The sequence below is a fragment of the Uranotaenia lowii genome, chromosome 2 (assembly GCF_029784155.1).
Source record: "Uranotaenia lowii strain MFRU-FL chromosome 2, ASM2978415v1, whole genome shotgun sequence".
NCBI classification, from domain to species: domain Eukaryota; kingdom Metazoa; phylum Arthropoda; class Insecta; order Diptera; family Culicidae; genus Uranotaenia; species Uranotaenia lowii.
The window spans coordinates 342,624,506-342,649,327 of NC_073692.1; the positions used below are offsets into that span (position 1 = coordinate 342,624,506).

General features: G+C 33.8%; 1 protein-coding gene across 3 annotated transcripts in view; it reads left to right on the plus strand.

Annotated features, from left to right (window-relative positions):
- Positions 1 to 24,822, plus strand: part of LOC129748868 (uncharacterized) — a 505,296-nt gene that overhangs the window by 287,129 nt on the left and 193,345 nt on the right. The window contains exon 1 of one of the 3 annotated variants that reach the window (XM_055743631.1): positions 22,374 to 22,566. The exons of 1 other annotated variant lie outside the window; for it this stretch is intronic. The gene's annotated coding sequence lies outside the window, so the exon portion shown is untranslated. Of the gene's footprint in view, positions 1 to 22,373; positions 22,567 to 22,619; positions 23,075 to 24,822 lie in introns of those variants that run through there. One more of the 3 variants, XM_055743632.1, reaches the window with a different exon arrangement.

Genomic DNA, 24,822 nt, shown 5'->3' on the forward strand with positions numbered 1-24,822 from the left:
AAAAACAGAAGACACGAATAGCGCTATCTGGCGACAGAAATAGGAGTATTCCACTGTGATTTTTTTTCGGAGCTTTGATCAGAGGTGCCAGGTGTCCTGATTTTTCAATTGTCAATCGCAAAAAGTGTGACGTATTATATCGAAAAGGCGGAAAATAAAATGAGTATTTTTTTTATAAAATATAAATTATTAACAGCTCAAATTCCTACAATTTTCAAAACGTTATTCAAACCCTTATGCATCATGATATTACAATCGATTTAGCGATTTAGCGCAAAGTATAAAATAACACAGAATGAAGAGTGAGTGTTCAAAAATATTAAAAAGTATGGACATATATTATTAAAACCCTTTTTGTTTGTTTGTGTATTGATTCACTAAAATGTTTATGGTTTAAGAATAGGAATAATCAATTTCATTTATTATAACTGGCATCTGTGATCAAGTCGAGTCCGGAACACACGCTTTTCACAAGTTGGACGAATTTCTCGAATTAGTGCTTCCATTTTGTTCGCAAGAGGATGCGGATGGTGTCGCCTTCTCATTATATGAAGAAAACAAGTGTGATAAATATTGGTTTAAATTATATTTGATACAACCCTTCAAAGTTGTAATTGAATTAACGATACTAAAACTTAAATGAGGAATACACATTGCATAATTTAGTGTTGAGAGTACGATACTGAAGAAAGGTTTTCGATCGTAATTAAAACTAAAATGGCATGAATGATTTCTTCTAAAATGCATGATTTTGCTGAAGTTATTGTTAATTGGATTTGATATATCAAAAATGAAAACTATGGTCTACTAATAACTTTCCAGTTTTACAGGGTTCCATGTACAGGGTTTTCAATAAGTTCGAATACATTTTTTAACATTTTATTGTGGTAAAGCCGTAGCCGTATACAGTGTTAACAAGTGAATAATGCGAACAATTTAAGCAGTTTTCTTTCGGTTGTTTTAAAATGACTGTGGGAATTTTTTGTGTGTATTAGCTCTTACCTTCTTCCAGGGCCAGGGTTGCCAACATTTTTTTTTTTCAAAAATCAGGGAACTGGCGAAATAAAAATCAGGCTTCGATAAAGTAACGGAAATTTCGCTCAAAGTGATGACCTTTTTTTTTGGTCATCGCTCTACATTTTCACTCTAATATGTGTTGTGAGACTACTTGGTTGAATAATTGTACTGCAACACTCGAAAGATTCCATTTAGATCCGGTTTTAATAAGAACTAACGGGAATCTTTCGATTGCTTTGATTCAGCTACATTTTCACTTCAGCCATGGTACCTACCTATTTCATGAGATTTGCAAAAATCAGGCAAAATCAGGCATATTTTCAAAAATCAGGGAAATTGAATGGCTTATCAAATTGTCAGGCAGGGCCTCGAAAAATCAGGCAATGCCTGAAAAGTCGGGCACATTGGCATCTCTGTCCAAGGCAAGAAGACTAAATAAATAAATAAGAAAAAAATCGTTCAAACGTCAAATTTCTCTCATCAATTCTCTGACCAGTGCGAAGGTTCACATTTAATTTTTTTATAGAGTGATTTTAATAAATATTTTTCTATGCTTAAAAGCACCTGATATATATATATATATATATAGATTTATATATATATAGATTTATATATATATATATATATATATATATATATATATATATATATATATATATATATATATAGATTTATATATATATATAGATTTATATATATATATATATATATATATATATATATATATATATATATATATATATATATATATATATATATATATATATATATATATATATATATATATATATATATATATATATATATATATATATATATATATATATATATATATATATATATATATATATATATATATATATATATATATATATATATATATATATATATATATATATATATATATATATATATATATATATATATATATATATAAAGCAATTTCTGTATGTTTGTTTGTTTGTTTGTTTGTTTGTTTGTTTGTCCTCTATAGACTCAGCCTTCTTAAGAGCTAGAGATCTGAAATTTGGCATGGATGCTCATTGGGACTAGGAAAGATGAAAAATGTTTTCAGATTTTCGGATGACCCCTTCTGAAGGGGGTCGTCCATATAAGACAAATATTGTTTTCGTGATATTGACGTCATTTTTTGTCGGATTGTGTTGAAAATTTGCACATGAGGGTTTTAAAAGACGAGCAATATATTTCAGGTGTTAAATTTTGGGAAAGGGGTCGGCCAAATGGGTCGTCCATAATAACTGTTTGCTGTTTTAACGATATTGACATTATTATACATCCTATTCAGATGAAAATTGGTACACGGTAGTTTTGAGTGACGAGCAATCGATTTGAGGTATCAAATTCAGTGTAAGGGGCCGGAAAAAGGGGTCGTCCATATTAACTTTTCAATATATTGGTGATAATGACGTTTTTATACATCGGATTGGGATGAAAATTTGCACATAGGAGTTATTAGGGACAAACAATTGATTTCACTTATCCAAATTAAAATAAGGGGTCGGCCAAAGGGGTCGTCCATATTAGCTATTCACTGTTAATGTGATATTGTCGTTATTACACATCGGATTCAGATGAAAATTGGTACACGATAGTTTTGAGGGACGGTCAATCGATTTCAAGTACTAAATTCTGTGTAAGGGGTCGGCCAAAGGGGTCGTCCATAATAACTGTTTGCTGTTTTAACGATATTAACGTTATTATACATCCTATTCAGATGAAAATTGGTACACGGTAGTTTTAAGTGACGAGCAATTGATTTGAGGTATCAAATTCAGTGTAAGGGGCCGGCAAAGGGGGTCGTCCATATTAACCTTTCAATATTTTTGCGATATCGTCGATATTATACATCGGATTGGGATGAAAATTTGGACACGGTAGTTTTCAGGGACGGGCAATCGATTCCAGATGTCAAATGTTTTGCAGGGGTCCACGAAAGGGGTTGTCCATACAAATTAATTTTTCACTGTTTTTTGCAATATTGACGTTATCATGCAATGGATTGCTTTGAAAATTTGCACACGGGAGTTTTGAGGGACGGGTATTCGATTTCAGATATCAAAGATTGTATAAGAGGCCACCGAAAGGTGTTAAACTTTTTGGTAATAATTGCGTTGTTATGCAACTATGGAGTTGAAATTTATACACGAGGGTGTTTGGACGGTCAATTGATCCCTGATTTCAAATTTAGTAGCAGACGACAGAAAAGGTGATCTGCAATGTTTTTGCAATTTTTACTAAGCAATGAATTCGGAAGTGCATCTGGAAAATGCTTGGCAAATGCCTTTCATTCAAACAGTTCATGACATATTCCAAGTTGAAAGCGAAACGGAGTTCGTATGGGATCAGCTAGTATATATATATATATAAATATATATATATATATATATATATATATATATATATATATATATATATATATATATATATATATATATATATATATATATATATATATATATATATATATATATATATATATATATATATATATATATATATATATATATATATATATTAACGACAGAGTTGGAAGACTGGCATTGGATATTCTAGCTGGTGTATTTGATTTAAATAGATGTTTACTTTTGAACCTGCTGTAATTAACTCAAAAGACTTAAATTTACCGCCTAAGCGACTGAGCTACATGACTCGCTATACGAAACCTCTCATCAAAAGTTTAAATTGCTAATTGCGATTGCAATTTGTTTGCAAATCGCTGACTTTTCGCCGAACAGTAAAAAAAACGATGCAGCAAATTTCAGTCTTGATCCCCTGGACCTTCATCATGTTATTAGGGTACTCTTTTGGTTCAACTTAACCATATCCTTACATAGTTTATTTTGGAAATTTTAAAGTCAGAAACAAATTTTGAAATAGATAAGTATTTGTTTTGGGAAGAGCCGGGATAGCTGTAAAAACATTCGATAGAACCTCCATATTTGTAATTAACGAATAGATATATTCTTGATCACTCCGGAAATTAATAAAATTTCATTTTCAGCTATTAAAAAGAAAAATATTTTACCACTATATTGAAACTAAAATTAAGAAAACAGGTAAATATTTGCGATCAGAGGAACGCCAACAAGCTTCAGACCAAATTTCTAATGAAAAATTTGTGATCAGCGTTGGAAAATCAAAATAAGAGGTCCCTCCTCCAAATGCTACTCCAATGAATCACTCCATGTTAAAGGAACATTCCGCGTACGACGAATTTAAAGTGTCCATATCCTGGCTATTGTAACATTTCCGGGAACCGAGAAATCTGACGATGCATTTCCCGGGAAATTCTGGGATTTAAAGAAAAAAAATTAAATTAAAGTTGTGAAACGGAAGTTCTAAATCATCGATGTTACAAAATAGAACATTTCTATTCTTTTTATAACGCTTATTTACTAGATTTTTTTTTTGTTTTGTCATTTTTCACTTTTTCACTGCTCAGAATTTTTCAATGTCCCTAAGAATTCGAGAATTTCTTAAAAACCATTGTTGAGATTGATCATCAATAAATTGGCTTTCCGTTCGAATAAGTACCTATAATATTTATTTAATTCGGGCTTATAGAGTTAAAAAAAATGATCGCTAGATTTTATATATCTTATTCTTACACATTTACAAGGCAGTAACTTGTTTTTGTCAAAATGTATATTGTCAAATTTCTGTTAGTCCAATTTGTGAATATGTATTAGATAAATTTTTTTAGTCGAATGAAAAATTTCAAAAAAGTCTTTTTCTGATGAATTTATTTACTGTTATATGATTTTAATCGCCGTCATTTTGTATGATTATAACTTTAATGGCATTTGCGGCGGAATGAAAACTAGAGAGAATTTATTTTATAGAAAATTGAAAGAAAGGTGGATAGACAGGAATTAGTGCGCCAATAGGAGAAAGCTTGATAGGTGTTGAAATTTTAGGCTAGAGGGCATGTTGATGAAAAGCTCTCAAGAATTGCTCCCGCCTTTGCTCTACACTAGTTTCATCAACATGCCCTCTAGCCTAAAATTTCAACACCTATCAAGCACAATAGGCTTGCCAGATACTTTCAGAAAAAAAGCGGGACATTTCACGATAAAAAATCGGGACACAGCCGAAAAAAGCGTTGACATTTGAGAAACTCTTAAAAACAGCTTGATTGTATAGCCAAACATAATCCAAAGTTATCCATAGGAAGTACATTAAGGTTTTTTTTAACACGGAATGATTTTGTTCAGTTTTCTTTTACATGACTTTTATTTTTTCTGGTTTTTGCCACAAGCACGTTTAAATTTTACAGTTCCCGCGAATTAACACGAAAATATTTGAAGTCCTACATGTTAACGGCACATTTTATATCTCGTAAAATACCGTTGTGTAAAAATAAATATATTTCAATTTTTTTAAACTTGAAAATTGAAAACACTTCCACCATTGTCGACTTTCGATAGGAGTCAAAAAAGTGGTTTATAATTTAAGGCAGTTTAATTAAGATTCCGATAAAAAAATAAGATCTATAATAATCATTTAGAAGCAACTTAAACAATATTTTCTTTATACCAAAGTTATTTGTCAAACGTTCTCCGAGAACGGTTAACTGAATCAGAATCTTTCTGTGATGCTAAGAACTTCAGAGTTGTCTTATATTGTCTTATATAAAATATGGAAAATGCTGCTCATTCTGAGAAAAAAAAATGTTTTTGAAATTAAATTTTGAATTGAGGCTAAAATTTGAATTTTTCTAGTGTAAGTAAGTGATATTTATGAAAGTTTTCCAAGAGAAAAAAAGCGGGACATTTTTTTGAAAAAGCGAGACGGCGAGACATTCAACAAAAAAGCGGGACATGTCCCGCTTTTGCGGGACGGATGGCAACCCTACATTCAAATTATAATCATGAATTTATTTACTAACCATAACTTGATATTTTTTTAAATACTTGTTCCACACTCATGAAAATAAGTTTTGAATAATCATTTACATGATTAAAAAAATGAGACGTTTAGAGATCAAAGGGCTACTTTATTCAATCAATTATGTGTTAATAGTTATAAATGATTTTGTTCCATATATGGAGTGATTCCAAAATTAGAATAACCAGTGTGATTTTTTTTTTTTGAGTAAAGGAATTGGACTTGTAAAATACATTTATAAAAATAAGCACCTTGAGAAACTATGGTTGTCTAAAAATCTAATTTGTTCAATATAAAGAAATGCACTTTTTTTTTTTTTTTTTTGTTTCGATTATAGTCGTTTTACCATCATTATGGCATTCGCGACTTTATCAACGTTACAGTTGGTGGATCGTTATTGAAAAACTTATCCGGTACAACTGTGTTCGATGTTTACTCTTGGGCTCGAACTCGCGGACATCGGCTCAGGAGACAACAGACTTGCCAACTGAGCTATATCACAAGCCCGAAAGAAATGCACTGAAAAGTGCCCTGAGTCCCGAATATTGAAAAGGTATATTGAAAAAAACCTTTATTCATGAATCTCTAGCTATCTATATCTATCTCCACAAATTCCGGCGATCCAATTTTTAATGATTAAGAATTTTTTTTTTCCAAAAACCTTCAAACTACGGTTCACTCATTCCAAAGCATCTGAAGCTTTCTAATGATCCGAGAAAGTTAGCACTTCCCAGCATACTTTATGTATTTATTCTTGAAATGGTTTAGTTTTAACATGAAACATTTTTAATTTTTTTGATTGAAATATAAATATTATTCAATAGTTTTATATCCTTCCCCCCCATGTTTGAACCACTTGGCGTTTTTCCCTTACATTAAGGTGGAAATAAAATAAAAATCACTGCGCCCGGGTCAGGTGAAAGAATGTGTATAACCCTACTTTGTCTGTCTGTCTGTCTGTCATTAAAACATGTTTGCAATAAGTCGGCAAGGTTGGCAAAGTTGCGCAAAGCTGATGTTCCCATGACTTGATGACATGAAAAATGATTTGTATTCCCGACCGGGGAATTTTTTGCCTTTCTGCTGCGTTCATTCTTGGTTTAGTTTTTGTAGAGCTCGAATAAGTGCGTTCCAGAAAAAGCTATTTTCTCACACTTTTGCGCATGAAGCGGGTGCATGGCGGTAGATGTTAAGAAAATAAGCGTGTTTTGATGAGTTTAGGCCTTGATAACCTAATTATGATTAATATCCAAATATTCCCTTACAGAATGTGAAGTAATAGTCTCATGAGAATAGTTTTTAAAAATTTGTAATACATTTTTTTCTCATTTTCTCATTTCAGGTTAGTAACAAAAAAAACTTGCCGAATTTCGACTGCAAATATCGTTAATTAGCTACAAATCAGCCTTCCGGAGGGCCATACAAAAGGGTAATGTATTCATTAGCAATCAACCACAAACGTTCCTGGAAAGACGAAAACAAATAATCGGATGCGCGCCTCAAGGCACGCGAGAGTCTTCTAAGCTAAGGAAAGCAGATTCAGAACCAATCAGCATTACAATTTGCACCTGTCCCTCAATTTCGCATTTACCTCCCTGCTTTGATGATGATGATGTTGATTATAAAAATAATAACAATAACAGCACTATTCCTGGACTCCATTTTAACGATGGGATCACATTCTCAAAATTTACACACGACTTTGCAGAATTACCTGAGCCCATCGTATCGGAGTCAGTCTGCCTTTTTTATGTATTTTTCATGGAACACCACGACAACACCTTTTCCCACTCTCATTCTGCCCGTCACATTTTTTCCTGGCATTGGGCCCTGTTCCCGAAGTTAGAGTTGGAAAAAAAATTGTGAGGAAAATAAAAAAACAAAACGTGTGCAGCTTGTTTTTTTTAACGACCGTTTGGAGTATGTGGCTCAGCAATTTGGCAGAACCGTTTTAGAATCATTAAACGTCTGGTAATGACACCTCAACAATTTAGAATATTTTGTCATTAAGTACACACAAGAAATTGTCACCTTTCGGTTGAAACTTTTTATATATATAGGATGAACTATTTCGTTTATTCCTAGAAAGTATGTGTTGATAACTTGTAAAAATCTCTTTAACCCTCATCCGTCCCAGAAAATTTTACTCTTCAGAGTTGTTGGCTAAAATCGCTTAATATCTTTTGTTTTTCAATTGATTTTTAATAAATTTCTAGTTTTCGAAACCTGGTATTGTAACTCACATATGTTTTAGACAATATTAAGCATCAACACTACAGTTTTCCGTTGTTTAAAATCTTAAAAAAAAGTCCGAGAAAACCTGCTTTGGAAAAAAGACTGTTGATCAGCTACGGAATGTTAAAAAAAATCGTGTAATGTCAAAGAAAGCTGAAGTTAGAAGCTTTACGTTGCACCCAAAAATATAATCTTGTGAAATTTTTTAAGATCATGAACACAAAAATGCACGAAAAGTGGTGTAAAAACAGTATATACTTTTCAAACAATGAACTGTCAACATTGTTTGAGTTATATCAGATAAATTTTGAAAAGAGGATTTCGGCATAATATGGCACTTTTCGCATCTTTAGTTTTTCGAAATACAAAACACAGAATTTTTGACGAATTTTCAGACAAGTGTTTGCGTAAATTTTCTGGATTAACGTTTAGTTGCCCACACCGCAATCGCAATGCAGATCCTGTTACTTTCTGACAAAACGCCCTGAATTTTTCGTTGCCAAAATCGAACGATTTTTTTGTTACATTTTTATATTTTATTCAAATTAATTAATGCAAAACATTATATTCGCTATAAAAAATCATCACATCATTTTAAAGCAGTAAAATATAATTTATAATTAATATCCTACAAGGCAAAATTTAAAAAAAAATATGCTTATATAATGTTTTAGATTTATTTTGATAAATTTGAAATAAAAATAAAAAAAAGCAACAAAAAACCGTCTTTATAAGGATGATGCCCAAAACGAACGGTTTCGCACGGATGTCGCCAAAACCGAATGTTGCCAAAATCGAACGGGGTCTGTAATCATCATTCACTTGAAGAGCTGAGACTTTTGAAATTCTAAATTTGTTTTATGGAAATGATAATCAAACTTATGAAATAATATAAAAAATTGAGTTTTGAAAATCGGTTAATTTAAAAATGAGGCACAAAACTTTAATTGGATCTCAATATAATAATACATCTTTGGAATGATGTTTTTTTGTCGATTCCAAAAACAAAAAAAAACATCTTTATAGAACAAAATTGTCAAAAGTTAAGATTATTTTGAAAACACGCAGCAGCCCGTGACGTAGAGGATAGCTTTCAAATCTTCTAAGCCAGCGGGCATGAAATCGAATTTCGGTCACAGCATTTATAGTACACCCCAAGTAACATTTATAGTTTTATAGCAGGCTACTAGATCAAGTTTTGGTTTTATAAGGGGCTTGAGGAGTCAAATAAAATTATCCATGTTACTTTGGACTTTATGTGGGTTGATGGTTTCAGTGGACTTTTTCCATTCGAAACAAATTTCTGATAACCTGGAACACCATTTCGAGTTTATTTTTAATTAACATAATACTTGTATAAATTAACTACACAACGAATCTCATATCAACAAAATTGGTAAACATTTACGGCCAGTATAACGCCATCAAACTACAGGTAAAATTTCCACGAAGCGGATATTTTGCGAACACAAATGTTGTGATTGAAATTTTATTTTGATATTTGATTTTTATTTTTGATTTCTGGAATGATATGTACATAAGACTTAGTTGATATGGGGACTCATTCATGTTTTTTTTCTATAAACTTAAAACAAAATTGATACGGGTAAATTTTAAAATTTTAGTTAGTGTGGGAAATTTGAATTTTTTATTGTCGTGACATTTTTTTTTTAACTTTGAAGCCAAGTCATGTGATTGATTTTATGCTAAGGTTGCCAGAATTTTTTCAGCACGTATTCGAGCTGGACAAATTTGGGAAATTTTAACTAGAAACCTAGCGAAATCAGGGTGTTTGATTTCAAAATTGTCGACCAAAAATCCGGACAATATTCGTTAAAATTTGGTCAAAACTCGAGAATTACAAAATGAAAAATTGAAAAAATTGAACAAACAATTTTTTTTCATTTAAATCTCTCAGCAGATTTTAAATCGTAATTTAAGGCTTCCAAAATCCATTCCTGATTATTTCTATAAAGCTTGCTTAGTTTCGTTTTGAATACATAAATAAAATATTTCTACAATACAATTTGTTTTTGTTTTGTATGATTTGAAAATAAAGTGAATATATCCGGGAAAAATCACGCTTTTTTCAATAAAATCCAGGCAACCGTTACCAGACTTTTCCCAAATTATGAATTAAATGTTTAAGCAAGCCAGTATAAAACCAGGCGATCTGACAAACTTATTTTATGCTAACTAAGAATTCTCAACAGAGAATTTTCTGTTTCACAACTTTTTTCGAAGACTCTGATGAAGTTCAGACAACCGATTCACAGCCTGTTGAATTGAGATTTGCCTTCTGTCATTGAAGGAAGTTCAATGAAACTTGTAAAATTTATTTGTTTAAAGTCGAGACAATCTCAAACTTATTATTTCTTGAAATCTGCTGATTTCTATCAGTGCCCTCCATTTTTGACACATCTCAGGCAGTCACTTGGCAGTGTATCCTATTATATTTGAGAATAAAATATAGATAAGTTGTTATATTTTTAATAGGTCCGATGAAATGATGAATTGAAGAAGAGATTTTTTTTCTAATTTGGCAATGCTGAAAACAAACTTTCAATGTTGTTCCTATCAGCTCTAGTTTTTATCACTTCCATCTGTACCGTTGAGCCGTCAACACGTACGCCGGAGCATCGTATCGTTGCTGTGTACCTGCAGGAACATTTTACATTATTTATTTTTTCCTTACCTGTATTTCAATCAGCACTTTTCAGTGCTAAAATTATTTTCATTTTCTTTTATTCATATTTTCTCTTTTCTTTCCAGCATGGGGAAGTCTTCGGCCGGCTCAAGGGCCGGAAGAAAACGGATTGCTGAACCTAATCCAGGGCCATCTGCCAAAAAAGTTGAAATTTCCAATTCATTCGATGTCCTTCATAACATTGGTGATGAGGAAATATTCATATTTAATTCTGATAAGAGTACTAAGAAACCTTCTTCTTCTTCTTATACTCTTAAAAACGAAAAGATTCCACCAATAACGGTCACGATTCCTGACTTCAATGCCTTTCGAAAAGAAATCGTCACTTCCGTCAAGGATGTGAAGATTTCTTTTCAGATCGGTCGAAGGGGAACTGCTCGTATTTTGGCGGAATCTTTTAATGATTTTCAAAAAATTTTAAATTATTTGAATAATAAAAAACACCAATTTTTTACGTACGACACTAGAGGTGATCGTCCTTTTAAAGTTGTACTTCGTGGTCTCACCGGCGATCAGACACCGGATGAGATCACAAATGAATTAAATTCTTTGTTAGGTTTTTCTCCAATTCAAGTAATTCAAATGAGGAAAAGAACCAACACGAATAATACCAGTAGTGTTGGTTTTGCTCCTGAACTTTATTTGATCCATTTTAAAAAGGATCAGGTCAATAATTTGAAAATTTTGGAAAAGGCTCGTCTTATGTTTCATTGTCGAGTAAAATTTGAACCTTTTCGTAAATCCCATACCAATTTTTTACAAAATATTACGCAATGTCGTCGTTGTCAAGCTTTTTGTCATGGCACTAAAAATTGTAGAATGAATGCCAGATTAGGGTGGTCGGATTTACCGGTTTTTTTCAAATCCGGTATTTCGGTATTTGAAATTTATGAAACCGATAAAACCGGTAAAACCGGTATTTATCAAAATATATCAAATTCATAAAAAGGTTTCGTCTAATTGCAGTAGTAATGGCATAAAATGCTCAGAACTTATAACGCAAAAGATTCAGCAACATTTCAAATTAAAAAAAATAGTCCTCTAAATTTTCCCTTTATCATAAATCTATCATCATCCCCATGATAATTATAATATTTATCATCTTCATCTTTAGAAGTTCCATGATGCTTTCATCGAATTTTTGTCCTATATTCTGTAAAACAGTATTAATATTTAAGAAAAGATTTAACAGATTCAGTAAAAGTTTATATATTCTTTTAGGAAAATGATATGAAATTGGTTACAGAAAGATTGTTCGTCCAAACAATGACTTAACTAATAAATATTTAAACAAAACTTAAAGCAAAGTTTTTGGTTGACTTGCAGAATTGCAGATTATTGTAATCTAAAATACGGATGTTTTCCCCGCAACCTAGGTCGTGATCGCATTAAGTTTTCCATCCCATAAGTAAAACGAACAAATAGATATAAAAATCTATGAAAAACTAGTCAAAATTCAGCAAAAAATTTAGTTTTTTGGATCTTATCCATACGCTTTTATGTTGCTATATTTACTGTTTCAAATTTATAATAACTTCATTACTGCTTTGTCTGGAAAATGAAAATTCTTCAACAGCGTTAAAAATAAAAACAAAAGAGTTCCATCAATTACCTAAAAATATTGTTAAAAAAAACTATACAAACAGTCTAACATGTGTTTAAATGCTGACTCTGTTGAAAGTTTCGTCAGAACTTAACTTAGAATTGATGTAAACATGTGTTTCAATGCTGACTCTGTTGAAACATTTTAGGTTTTGGACAAACTAAAAAGTTTTTAATCAGTTTTAGTTTCCAATAATTTTCGTTCTAAATTTCAAGTTTGTGAAAGCCTGGCACCGCTTTGAACGATTTTGATAAACTTGGCCTGTTTATAGATAAAAAATGTTTGCAAATTTTATCAAATTCCAGCATAGAAATGAAAAATTCAGTTTTTATTGTGAAGCAAAGCAATCTTAAATATCTTGCAGCTGTATATTATTTCAGTAATTGTACACTTGTACAGTCTTTAAATGTTTTGGAGCGTTAGTTCGATAGCTTAATTAAAATGTGTCAAGTTTCATGAAAAAAACTTTATTGAGCTTGGATTTTGGACTCATAAATATTTTGTAGAAAAAAAAACATTTAGCTGTGTGAATTATAGAACAATGCCAAATAATGATGAAAAATTTACCGGAAATACCGGTTTTTTACCGTCCCTAAAGTCGGTATTCCGGTATTGAAAAAATGGACGGTTTTACCGGTTTTACCGGTTTCGGTAAAACCGGTTAGACCACCCTATGCCAGATGCATGTTTTGCGGCTCATTCGATCATGAAAAATCTAAATGCCTTTTTGGTGGTGATAAACCAAAAACAGAATTTTTTAAGTGTGCGAATTGCGCAGGTAATCATTCCTCGAATTCTCTAGATTGTCCCGTTAGGGCAAAAATTGTTGCTTCTAGGAAAAACCCCAAAGTTTCCAGAAAAGCTTCTTCTCCTCCTTCCTCTTTTTCGTCTACACACGTCAGACCGGCAAACAACCTGCCTGTTCGCAGTCAGCCTCGGCCTACATTGGAATCACGGCTGGGTAATACCCGAAGTGATTTTAATGTTACCTGGGCTGATTCTGCGCCACAGACTCGTTGTTTATCGTTCTCAGAGGTGGTTGAAAATGGGTTGCCTTCTCCAGGCATAAATAATAAAAATGGGAAAAAACCAAGTCTCAACGTTCATGCGAAGGCTTGGGAAAATCCCCGAAATTCAAATACTTTTTCTTCTCCTTCCTCTTCTAATTCTAACAATTTTGTTGATTTGGGTGAGATTACTGAGGAAAAATTAAAATTTTTGCATCAAAATTTAATGGAAATGATGCAACTTATGTTGAAAGCAAATTCAATGTTTGAAGCTTTCCAAACTTCTTTTAATTATGCTAACAAAATTATTATGACTTTACGATTCCCTCATGGATCCAAATAGATGTTTAAATATTATGAATTGGAACGCTAGATCTTTGCTGGCTAACCAAGACGAGTTCTTTTTATTTTTGAAAACTCAAAACATACATATTGCTGCCATCACTGAAACTTTTTTAAAGCCAGACAATAACTTGAAAAGCAATGCTTTCTTTAAAATTTTACGAAATGATCGACTTGATCGACAAGGTGGGGGTGTAGCTATTGTCATCAATAGTCGTCTCAAATTTAGACTTCTTCCTTCTTTCAATACAAAAGTCTTAGAAACAATTGGAATTGAATTAGAAACTTCTATGGGGAAAATTATAATTGTTGCCGCATATTTGCCTTTTCAATGTAGCGGTGAACAGAAAAATTTTTTGAAGGTAGATTTACAAAAACTCACCAGAAATAAATCTAAATTTTTTATTATTGGTGACTTTAATGCAAAACACCGATCTTGGAATAATATTTCATCAAATTCAAATGGGAATATTTTGTTTAATGACTGCTCTGCAGGTTATTATACTGTTGAATATCCTAATGGGCATACTTGTTTTTCTTCAATTAGAAATCCCTCCACAATTGATTTGGTTCTAACGGATTTAGGCGAGCATTCTAGTCAATTAGTTACTCATGCGGACCTCGATTCAGACCACCTTCCAGTAACTTTTTCTTTATCCCAAATTCCCATTGAAAACCCTTTAAAATCAACTTTTAATTTTCAAAAGGCTAACTGGGAGCGATATATGAATTTTATTGAACGTAATTTAGATGTAAACGTTCCATTGAATTCAATAGAAGATATTGATTTGGCTGTAGAAAATTTGACAACTTCAATAGTCAATGCTAGAGCCGCTTCAATACCTAAAGTTAAACATAAATTTAATCAACCTTTAATTGATGATGATCTTCAGTTTTTGATACGACTGAAAAACATTCGTCGACGCCAATATCAACGTACTAGGGATCCTTATTTGAAATTAATTTATTGCGACCTTCAAAAAGAGATCAAACGTCGTTTAAATTTCATTCGTAATGAAAATTTTGCTAAAGCAGTAGAGGACATAAAACCCTACTCAAAGCCATTTTGGAAATTAACTAAAATTCTAAAAAAGCCTCAGAAGCCAATTCCTACTTTGAAAGATGGGGATAAACTTCTTTTAACTAATTCAGAAAAAGCTCAAAAATTAGCCCAACAATTTGAGTCTGCTCATGATTTTAATTTAAACGTTGTAAGTCCAATTGATGCTCAAATTTCCCTAGAATTTGATGATATTCTTTCTAAGCAAATTGTGTTTGAAAGTTCTTGTGAGACAAATATTGATGAACTTAAATTGATTTTCAAAAAATTTAAAAATATGAAAGCCCCGGGGGAAGATGGGATTTTCTATATTCTTATTAAAAAGTTGCCTGAAAGCACTTTAAATTTTTTAGTTAAAATCTTCAATAAATGTTTTCACTTGGCTTATTTTCCCAATAAATGGAAAAATGCCAAAGTAACTCCAATTTTGAAACCTGGAAAAAGTGCTTCAGAGCCTTCGAGTTATCGACCAATTAGTTTGCTTCCTTCTTTAAGTAAACTATTTGAGAGAGTTATTTTGAATAGAATGATGATTCACATTAATCAGAATTCTATTTTCCCTGATGAACAATTTGGTTTTCGTCATGGACATTCTACTACACATCAACTTTTGAGTGTAACTAATATGATTAACGCTAGCAAATCTGAGGGTTATTCAACTGGTGTTGCTCTTCTTGATATTGAAAAAGCTTTTGACAGTGTTTGGCACAAAGGTTTAGTAGCTAAATTAGCTCGATTTGATTTTCCTGTATATCTCACCAAAATTATTCAAAATTATTTGACTAGCCGAACTTTGCAAGTAAGCTATCAAAATTCATGCTCTGAAAGGATACCCATTAGAGCTGGTGTCCCTCAGGGTAGTATACTTGGGCCTATTTTATACAATATTTTTACTTCTGATCTTCCTGATGTCCCAGAAGGAAAAGGTAGAAGATTATTTGCTGACGATACTTTGCTTTCAGCCAAAGGTCGAAATTTACGGGTGGTACGCAGTAGATTGCAACAAAATTTAAATTCCTTTTTGAATTACTTGAAAATGTGGAAAATTTCTCCTAACGCTTCCAAAACTCAACTTATTTTATTTCCCCATAAGCCAAGAGCAAATTTTTTAAAACCTAATGAAAATCATTCCATAACTTTTAATGGGGTTTCTCTAGAATGGTCTGATCACGTGAAGTACTTGGGACTCACACTTGATCGGAATCTTTCTTTTAAGAATCACATTGAAGATATTCAATCTAAATGTAATAAATACACTAAATCTCTTTATTCTCTCATCAACAGGAAATCCCGGTTGTGTCTGCGAAATAAGATGCTCATCTACAAACAAGTTTTCCGACCAGCGATCATGTATGCAGTTCCGATTTGGTCTAGCTGCTGCGCGACGAGGAAGAAAGCCATCCAGAGGATTCAAAACAAAGTTCTGAAAATGATTTTGCGGCTTCCACCTTGGCACAGCACCGAAGATCTTCATCGGATTGCAGGCATTGAATCTATCGAAGAGATGGCCAACAAAATCATCTCCAACTTCAGAGGCAAATCGATGCAGTCTTCCATCGCAGAGATTCGTTCTCTTTATGTTTAGTTTAATTTTAGGATAGTGTTTAGTTTTAAGTATAAAATATTTTTGCTATTACAGGATGTTCTCCTACATTAAAAACTTGATTGCGCTTAGCAAATTTAAATCTTATAAATAAATTTTTATAATCTAGTTAACTATAGGGCTATGAACAGTTCATTATTGAGCTGAACACCTAGTTTAATGCAATAATGTAATATAAGTGTAATGATGATTTGATACAAATAAAGACATATTTAAAAAAAAAAAAAAAAAAAGCTCTAGTTTTTATGATTCGTGTATCTTCATATGAATATGGGAAAAATTTTATTCTAAAAATGGGAGAACTTTTTCTCAAAACTGCAGAATATATTATCACGACATTCGACTGATACTATCACTTAAATATTTCCTCGAACACTGATGATTCCACTAATTTTCAAAAATTGACCAATAAAACAAACTTTAATATTTATCTGGTGAAAAACCGTGCATTTTAAATGGGATGCTGCACACCGCTCTTCTCAATCAATTATATCTCATTGAACCAAATCAAAATTAGAGAAGAAATTGAAACTTTTTTGACCCATTTTCTGTATAAGCTTATTTCGATATCCTTTGATAAAACTTCAATCAACAAATCTATTATTTTTCTTGGGAAAAATGTTGATAAAACGATGATTTTCGTGTTTGGTACATCAAGAAGTAAAAGAAAAATATTGACTTACGAGCTCATTATGAAATATCTCTTTATAAATGAAAATAATACCCTTCTTGATGAATAGCAGAAAATTTAAAAATGTTTCAATTATCTATTTATTCAAACCTTCTTAATAACAGCGCAAGGCTACAAAATCGAAATTTAAAAAAAAACAGTAACTATACGGTAGAAAAAGCTAATATTTGAGAAAAATTTTCGATGAAAATTGCCATAAATTTAAGGCTGATTTTAAAACTCAGTTATCTTTTTAATTGTCTGGTACATTTTTCTGAATTTTGTAGTCAATTTTCATTGAAAATTGTCATCGAAGAAATTTTTTTTAATATCTTTATTATAGAAATTTTCAGCTTTCAGCTCGTAGAAGAATTTTATTTCCAAATCTGAATTTTATTCTGGAGCTTTGAAACTAAAATTCGTTGAATGACTCTTTCATTTAAAGTTCTCATTACAATTTTTTTGAATAGGTAACAAATTTAACGTCGTTTTAACTCTTCCTTTCAAATTTCAAACAAAAACTGCATGTATAAAGTGGATTTATTTTTTATTTTTTAAAAGGTTTTGAGGAAGAGGGTAGGAAAGGAGGTCAGCATTTTTTTTATGCCTCAATATGAAAAACTTAATTTTTCGTCAACCACCTTCTAGTTTGGGAGACATGGCGTGAAGAAATTATTAAATTGGTCAGTTTTGAGTAAAATGGATCATCCTTAATAACTGATAACTAAAAACTCTACAAGAAATCTGTAAGCTTATTTTAAATCAATTTGTCCTTCATTCAATCTAGAATTCAGATTTGTCAAGATAATTTTGACAAAGATTCAACGCTTCAAAATAAAATAAATAAATTCTGCACTTTTTGAAAATTCAAATAGGTTGGGTTACAACTATTTCTGCCATCATCAAGAAGATTTCAATAAATTCAATAAATTGGTTGAAACCAGCAAATTGTTTGAGTTACCGTTATAGAAATATCAGATTTGAGAAAAAATTACGAGAAAAAACTTTAATAAAATAAATATCTTTAATATCACAAGCTTTAAAACGCCATTTTGTGATATCTATACCTATTCTATAACTTTTTTTTATTGTTTGATTGCATTCCTTTTCTAAAGTTCCTCTGAAACTAGAACATCTAGACAAAATCTGTATCTTTCATTGAATAACCGATAGTAGAAAAAAAAAAAAAAAGAATAAAATGCTTTTAATTCTTGCATAGGCTTGGCAGTTTAGTTTTAGTTGGCTAGTTTATTGGCAATGAATGATTGAATTCTTTAAAAATAGGTAAAATTCTAAATTTTTTACTAATCATAGCACCAAAATCTGACAAAATAGAAAATTTTTTTGACGCCAAAATCTTTCTTGATAATTTATTAAATCATATGTACCAAAAATGTTATTATGTTGTGTTGTTTTTACTAATCTTTTAAATCATTTGAAATAATCAACTTTTTGTGAAATCTGCAATTGGATTACACCTTTAAATTTTTATTATTCCTGTGTATGATCTGTTAACAATATTGACAATATGATTGGTGGGAATCATGAAACCCAGCCAAGTTGGTCAAAAATCACTCCAAGATCATTAGAGCGATTTCCGAGAAAATAGTCGAATGATAACGGAATAGTTTAAATAGATTATTGTTGAGAGCTTATATTTTGAACTCTAGAACTGAATTTAAATGTCTTCCCCCATGGCACTTATTTCTTCAAGTAGCGTTAGCATTTGAAATTACTATCTGCTTGAATCTGAAAACTCTAAATGAACACGATAGTTATAACAATCTCAACCAAATTATGATTGCAAGAAGCTCTAGAAATCCAACGTTCTCAATTTTTTTTTTTTTTTAAAAAAACGAACACACACATATAGGATCTCAGTGAAACTTCATGTTTCTTTGAAGAGATCTAATTTACTTAACTCTAAGGCGTACATCTTTCAAGGATATTATGGCTAGCATCTAACAAATGCTAAAACCACCAGACCACAGAAAGAGAACTATATGTGCCGTGATCGGGATTCGATCTCATGGACTCTGGCTTAGAAGACTGGAACGCTATCCTCTAGGCCACGACCGGCGGCCAATTGAATTTCTAAATCCGTAATATTTTATATTCGATTTCTTTATTGCAGTAGTTGTATTTTTTTTTCATTTGGATGATCGTTATATAAAAAAGGTGGTAGATTGAAATCGGGAAAGTGTGAAATGTGATTGTAAAATTTAAAGGCATCTTCTAAGATGAAATGGTTTAGTATTGTTTTCTTTTAATAAGAAAAATAATGGGGTTTAGAGATGCTTTCTGCTAAAATCGGGACTTTAAATAAAAATGGTTAAAGAAGTTTGAAATTCAACTACCTAAAGGTACATACAAAAAATCAATTTGAACCCCTTTCATTTCAGAGTTTTTAATTTTCTTATTAAAATCATGTTTAACTTTCAATGATTCCCATTAATGGAAAAAAATGAAGAAAAACGTTGTTGTCGTTCTATGTGATACATGTCTGTTTATAGTTTATTTTATTTCATGCTGCTATTATTTCGAACAGGGCAAAAATCATTTTTTTTTTTATTATTCTAAGCCTGCCATTGATATTCTGATCCTAAATCTTTTGTATTTCTAATGTACCACTAATATGCTTACTAAACCAAGAGAGAATTGAAATTAAAGTGACAATACAGAAAAATGCCTAAATTATTTAATCAATTTCCGAGCCGCTGCTATTATTTTGAACAGCACTGTTAGTAAATGATAAAACAAATTACAATTGTATTTTATCAACCATCTAAAAATCTTATTTTTTGATAATGATAACTACAATGAGTATAAAATCAAAGCAATTTGTTTTTTTTTTAAAGCGAAATGGTTCTCATAATGTAAATTTAACTATTCGTAGTAATGGCCACTGTTTGGTTGTTTTAGCTGTTGTCAAAACCTACACCTAAGAAAACCATGAAAAACTGGAAATTGACTTATTTTTCCAAAAATTATCATTTTGGTAGTGTCAGAAATACTTGGACCACACGTTTTCGATCTAAATCAGCTATTAACAGCAAAGTCAGAAACTAACCACCATTATGGATTAATATTGTTTAGAAAAAATGGTAAGGTAAGGTAAAACAGAAGAAATAGAAAGGCCGTCTAAAAGCGAAACTGAGAATACTGACAACAAATCGACAAATATATTCAATATTTGCAGCCGGAAAATTACTGAAATAAAGTATTAAGCCAATGTGCTCATTTTGCAATTTTGGAGAAAAAAATCGTAAAAAATGTTACCTTTACGATAAAATTTTTCGTTGAATTGAAACAATGTGAAAAATGATAATAAAGTGAATTACGCTTTTGTTCAATCAACATTCCCACGGAGGGAAAAAAAGTTTAAAATTGAAGTGACCGGCTAGGAAAAGTTTAAAATTGAAGTGACCGGCTAGGAAAAGTTCAAAATTTTTATAGAAACTCGAGCGTTTTCTTCTATTTTTTATCATTTTTCCCCGCTTGGTGGGGTTATCACCCCGATCACCGCTCCCATAGTACTGCGTAGGGGTGCAAATAAGTGCAGAATGTTTCGCTATCAGGTGTCCATGAGTAAATCGTGTGTGTCCTATTCGAAACCGGGTGATAACACCTAGCTCTTTTTGGTTTGATAGGTCTTGACATTTTTCAAGTTGTGGTTTTATCCTTCGCAGTTTGTTTTCTGTCTCGGTAGTCCAAGCTCCAAGTTAGAATATAAATAATCGAAAGAATACCCCCCATTTTATCGCATCTTCAGCCGGAATTTCCAAAGTACGTCACGTTCGCTCCAATTCCTCGAGTTTATCTGCTTTTTCTTTGCCAGCGATAGAACTGTGACCAGGAACTTAGGCATATGTTATATTTTTCTTGTTAGATAGCTGTTCAATGAATTTTATAAACGTATGTTGGTATCAGTTTAGTAATTTTTGGACACGCTTGCTGAATCTGAGAATTGGTGTTTAGCACTGGCCCCTTCCAAGTTGTTTTTTTTTTCACAAATCCTGGCGATGGCGGGGCAACGATGAGTGTCATTTGACCGGCCATAAACCGACCTTGGGGTGTAAGGATAACCCTATGAGCTTTCAATGGCTGTCGGCAATCTGGTGGTAATCTTTTCAAGCCTGAGCGGTACTTAATTTGAGAGAGAAAACTTAAAACACAAATGACACTTGATGTACTGTTTTTAATGCGAACAATCTATGAAACCTTGTTGGAAGTGTCGTATGGCGTTTGGGCAAATTTATTTCTTAAATCGCCATACCGATTGACGGTTCAAGCCAGATTCCTTTTCAGAACTTTTCGCGGCAGTAAGTTACAAATATTATAACTTCACACATTCCATTCCTCCCAACGCTTATTCCGCACTCCACGCACATTGCAACCATGTTGTTCACATAAGAAGACGCCGCCTCCACGCGGTGGTAAAGTGTTGCCGCCGCGTTCAGTGGCGCGCGGGAGCATTACTTACCTAAACATAATTATAGACTCGGCAGCAGCTACTTTTCCGTCTAAAGTCACCGCCACCGCCACCAACAGCAAGCTCGGTGCTGCACCGATCACGGATGAATGGTTGGTTGGGCAATGAACATGTTGCCGGTACTACGCGCGCATCATCACCAGAACGCGAAGTCAATTTCCAAAAAGCAACAGGAAAAATCTAACTAGCTACCGCGGCTGCTGAAGATCACGGCCGCCGCAGCTATTCAGCGGATCGCGCTAAGAAGTGTTGTTTTTGTTTTGGAGCTCTGCTGAACTGAGAGAGCGGCTGCTTTGGCTAACAAATTTTGTTATGAGGAGCGCACTGAGCTGAATAGCCGCCCGGTGAAATGGTTTGAAGTTTATATGCAAAATTGGTTGTGGGAATGGATTAGGTTTCACTGGAATGAAGAGAGAATGGAGAACGGTCGTTCGCTCGCTCGCTCGTTTGCTTATTTGTTGTTATTGTTAGCTCAATAAATAAAGATAACGTTGTCCGTCGGTCGTCAGCAAGCGGCTTAAGCGGTCGACTCGTTGAAGCGAATCGCCAAAGAGCGGAACGAGCAAAAGGGAGAAAACGCATTAGGGTGGCAAAATTGCGGCAGCCGCCGCCGCATTCAGCGCGCTCAGCTGTGGTGGCGACGGGAGAATGTGAGATTGCTGCGTTTGCATGGATGATGGAATGGAAACAGTATTGGCGATTTGTAGTCGAACGGTGAGTTGAGCGGCCGCTGCGGAGTTCAGTCTAGTTTAGCACATCTACCGGAACGGGCAGACTACTGCTGCTGAAGTTGCGTTAGCTGTCGCGCGCGCGTGGACGAAATTCGGTCGTTTGGTGTTCCCGCAGGTATTTACGGTTTACGGTTTTTTTTTCGTCTCGTTTCGACGTTTTGGCTATCGTGTGCTGTGCATCTCTTCATTGGGTGAGGAATGAAGTTTTAGATGTTTGTTGTTGTCGTGTTTTTTTCCCTCTCGATTGGGAAGTGTGACGATGTGTCCGACTTTTTATTTCGGATCTGATCGTGTGGATGAGAAATCGACTGAAAGCCACGGAAGCAACCGGGCCAAGTGAATGCGAATTTTTAACCTACGCCACACTTCTATTCGCTACTTCCTGAAACGTGGCCAGCAGTGGACGCACCAAAGTGAAAGAGAAGATTTAAGCCCACTCACCACCCAATTAAAGTCCGCGTAGTTATTCGTATGGGTCTGGGTGGCAAAATTTGTTCAAATTTCGTTAAAACACCTTTCTCAGACCGGGCAGCGCCAGAAAGAGATTGTAAATAGTAGTTTCAAAGCCCCCAGGTGTTCGATACGAAGGGAGAAGAAGAAGCAGAAGAAAAAAAGGTTTAACGCACTCGTCCAAAGTTTCGGCGAACAAGAGAGTTCCGTGATTGCGATTGTAAATCAACACACGGGGTATTACGACGGGTAAACCTGAAGCTGCTGCCTCCATTGAACAACATCAACAACGGCCGCTGCACTTTCTCGCGCTTGGATAAACGCGTTGGAGTTCTTGGCGCAGCCGCCGTTGTTTTGAAGGGTCCACACAGACCCGGTGCGTGACTACGCAACTGATTTGCGCATAACTGAAAACTGCATTCATCACACTACGCAGCACGCTTTCGAGAATTTATTGATGATGGTAGTGGTAGTGCGTGATCGTAAACAAAGGCTGTGAAGTGTGGCGACTCTCGAGGGGACTCTGTCAGTGACCCTTTTGTTTAGTATTTGAAAGTTAGACCACGAAGAGGAAGTCACTGAAAAGGTCAATCATCAATTAGTACTTGCGAGGCTTACTGGATACTGCCCTATCAGCCGCTCTAGCTGACAGCATTTAGTAAGGTTAGCCGCTTAAACAATTTGTGAGAAGATTGCATCGATTATCTCGTCATGCACCAGGCTTTCCTAATTTGGGTGCTGGTAACTTATCTCGAAGGATCTCAATGTTAAAAGTAACTGGCTAATCCCTCGAGGAACTCGCCGGCCTCTTTAAATAGTTCCCAAGTGTTAGTGATCCGGCGGCCGATTTGAATTAAATGTATAATCACTTTTGAAAGTGAATGGCCGCTCCCCAAATAACTCCCTGAGTGTATTTCCAAAGTCTATCAACAACCCTTCAAATGTGCCTTCGTATGCAAAGTGATCCGTAGCCGTAAAGCCAGGGGTGAATCGATAGATAGTGTACTTGTTTATCACACGAAACTTTCAATGACTGCCGCCGACGCCGACGACTAAGACGACGTGCTGATTAAAACCGATCAGTCGTACTCGTAAGTCGTAACGAAACCCCCCGTGTATGTAGGTAGGATGCCGCCCAGTGCAAGTCAATAATTGCAATTGCGTCCCGTCACTTCCCCGTCCGATTCCACTGATCATCCATTCACCATTCTCGGGGAATCAACCTAGCAAATCAAGGCTCCCGGGGGAACGCGCGGCGATGACGACGCCAGTCAAGGACCCAACCAGAAAGCCTCACCCCATCCACTAACTAACAATCTTCTACAAAAGTTGATCTCAACAACCATGTAAGAGCAATATCTAGGTATACGTTTCGTTCGGGGGAGGAGGCTGTTGGGTTGTTTTTGTTCTTATTGATGATGATCATCGTCGTTGGAGGAGCACAACAGCAGGTAATCGATCGATCGATTGAACGGGTTCAGGGGAACTCTGCCGGCTTGGGGGAAATGACAGAATTGCGACGTGGTGGATGTCCTAATAAGGAAGTGGACCCTTAAGCAAGTTCAATTTCTGTTGCTGAAAGCGGCGCGCGTGAGCGTGCGCCTCAGCCGCTTGACGGCAATCAGCGGATGTTCGCTTGGAAGTTGTTTCTTGCTGCACTCGGAAAAAGTTTTGGGCCGGGTTTGTTTTTGTCCAGCCGGGTAGCTAGCGGTTATGAGCATCATCTTCATCTCAAGGGCATGTTTCGTTTATGGCGATAGCAACTAGCTGGTAATAAGGCATCAAAAAACTATGGTCAAAGTCAATAACGAAAGAGTTTTTTCCTTCTCCTAATTAGAAAGGTCGTCGATCTATTTGCCTTCAATTTTTATTGATTGCTGGAATGCGATAAACTGATAGTCTTTTTTTTCGAGGATATTTTTTCTGGGTAAAACTCGAAAAAAAGTTTCAAACCCCTAATTTCTTATTTACAAGCAATGATAGAAGAAGAAATGGTT